This window comes from Abrus precatorius, unplaced genomic scaffold, assembly GCF_003935025.1.
Source record: "Abrus precatorius isolate BTA unplaced genomic scaffold, Abrus_2018 Scaffold10, whole genome shotgun sequence".
Taxonomy (NCBI): domain Eukaryota; kingdom Viridiplantae; phylum Streptophyta; class Magnoliopsida; order Fabales; family Fabaceae; genus Abrus; species Abrus precatorius.
Genome location: NW_020874292.1, coordinates 24,590,968 through 24,593,692, shown reverse-complemented (window position 1 = coordinate 24,593,692; position 2,725 = coordinate 24,590,968). Strand labels below are relative to the sequence as shown.

General features: G+C 28.5%; 1 pseudogene; it reads right to left on the bottom strand.

The window, feature by feature from the left end:
• Positions 1 to 273: 273 nt before the first annotated feature.
• LOC113852689 lies at positions 274 to 1,907 on the bottom strand (annotated as a pseudogene).
• Positions 1,908 to 2,725: the final 818 nt, after the last annotated feature.

Sequence of the window (2,725 nt, the reverse complement as noted above, 5' to 3'; positions counted from 1 at the left end):
AATTCACTATTTATAGTAGTGATATAATAACTCTCAATATATCGAATAATTGTCTCATAAATATCAAGTAGTTACAAGCTAAAAAATTATTGCCTTTAATTGGGGAGTTACAATTTTTAACTCACACTAACACATGTTACCTCACAAGTTTTCATCTTTGTAACTTATATAATATTTTTTTAATCATTATTTCTAAAAAAAAATATGTAAACTTATTATTGCTATAACAAACACACACGAACGGATCCGAGATTGTATAAATTTCTTTTGAAACTAAATCTTTGGATAGGAAGCTTTCATAGCGATGCCACAAAGACCTTGAGGATCACCACCTTCCCTTAGCAACTTCATGAATCCACCATCTCCCCATTGCTCACCCCATGAATTCTTGATCAACCAGTACTTTTTGCCGTCTTCACTCCCATAACCAATTACAGTAACCGCATGAGTGAGATCAGTTCCGCATGGTCCTTCAAATAACCCTCCACTGTAATGGCGAAAGTTATCATTCACAGCAACGCCAACAGACACTGGTTGATTGGCCACAGCTTGTAGTAGTTTCTCTTCATTGTTTTCAACTACATCTTCAAAACCACTTATTTTAGCTGCGGCTATCATCTTAATCGGGCATGTTCCAGCAGCTCCTAGGTATGGATAATCACTTACCCTGGTTTTGTGTGATATATTTGAAGGCATTATCCATGAAGCCTCCATTGCACCCATTGTTATTCGTATCACAGTCCAATAGTTGTTGCTCAGACAGTGAGATCAATTTGTTATTGTTGATTTGGTTTATGCCTTCTACTGCCGCAACAGCTGAAAAAGCCCAGCAGCAATCTGCAGACAATTGAACCATTTAATATATTATAGTGCCAGAAAATTATGTTTTGGTTTAGGAAAATCTTTTGCGCACATCTTGGATACACACCTTTAAGTGTTTCCTTTTATTTATAGAAATATATTTTAGGAATGCGTACACAGAGAAGATAAAAAAGAGATAAAGATAATTGCATACGGTATCATTATGGTATTAACAATTTGTTATTCAAATAATAAAATTGTTTGAGTAATAATTTCTTTTCTGGGGCGTATAAAATTGCACCATTTCATTTTTTTTTATCTCACATTTTAAAGGATAGTCCAGAAAAGAGGAATACACTTGGTGTTCTTATTTCCATTAAAATTATTATCTTATTTTTTGTTCATTATTTTATCTCTTTTAAATTAATTATTTTTAATTTTACGTTTAGGGTATAGCTGCCAAAACATAATTAACTTTATGTTAGACTTGAAGATAATAGATAAATAAAAATAAGCTTTTAAAAATGTGATAAATAAAAAGGTACCAAGGGAGTAGAAGAGAAAAACTATTAAAAAAATCTAATAAATTAAATTAATATTTATATAATCAGAATTATAACTTATGCACTGAGTGATCACCATGACAATTAAAAGCAATTTTTCTTACTTTAAGCAAGAGATCGTTACTTACTACATATGCCTTGGTTCTTAATTTGGGTAACAGCTCCTTTCTCTCTCCAGTCCAAACTTTCTGGAACATCTTTCAGTTTCAAAAGTGGAGCTGAGGATGACGAGTATGGTTTCCTTGAAATAATCTTGAACCCTGTATATGAAGCTACGAACTCTTCTTCAGTTAAATCCGAAAACTGGTTCAGGCCCAACTTGTAGCTGTAATTCCCAGCATTGTTGAATTTCTCTATGTATTCCAAGTTCTCCATAAATATTTTGAAGCGTTTCTCCTTCTCAGCATCATCAGCATAGGAGCGTGCATACTGAGACATCCATTGCTGGTGTGTTTTAGTAACAGGAGATTCATACAACGTTCGAGACATGGCTGGGAATGAACATGTCCAGAATATAACGCAAACCGCAATAAGATGCTTCATTTCAATTGCAATAGCCATTTTTTCTTTTGAGATAATAGATATTTTGTATGGAAATTGCTGTGACAAAACAGCATAGAGTTGAGGAATATATAGCATTCAAAATATATTATAGTTAATGTCTGCAAATTAAAATATATTATTTTTTTATTGATATATAAACAAATTTATTTTAAAAATATCATACATATTGTAACAGTCCTATCAAAATAAAATTCAAATTGTTAAGAAAAATTTATTTATCTTTATTAAAAGTTGTTATTCTCTTGCAAAAGTATAGAAAACATAAAAAATAAAATAAAATTATTTGTAATAAATATAAACTGAATCTACGTATGAATATGATCAATATGCATTGGTAAAAAAAAGATTGATTTATATATTTTAATTAAAATATATTATGAAAACTATAAAAATAATTAAATATTTATAACATGAGATTTCATTATTTCCTGTAATCATTTTTTGAATATATCTATAAATATATTTATATACAAAATTTAAAATATAAGCTTATATAATGCGTTAACTCTATGACATAATTTTAGATAATCTAAATTTATACTATTATAAGTTAGATTAGTTTAGAAAATAATGATATACTTAATACAATTTAATCAATTAAAAATAAAATTTAATACATGATATTATTTAAAAATAATGTAATTTTATACTTATTCAACAAATTAAAATGAAAGATATGAACATAATTTAGTGAAACAAAATAAAAAATTTCAATCTAAAAAGTACATGTATTTTACGTGAATAGTAACTCTTGATAGTTAATATGATTGCAAAATATAAAACAAAGGAAGGTAATA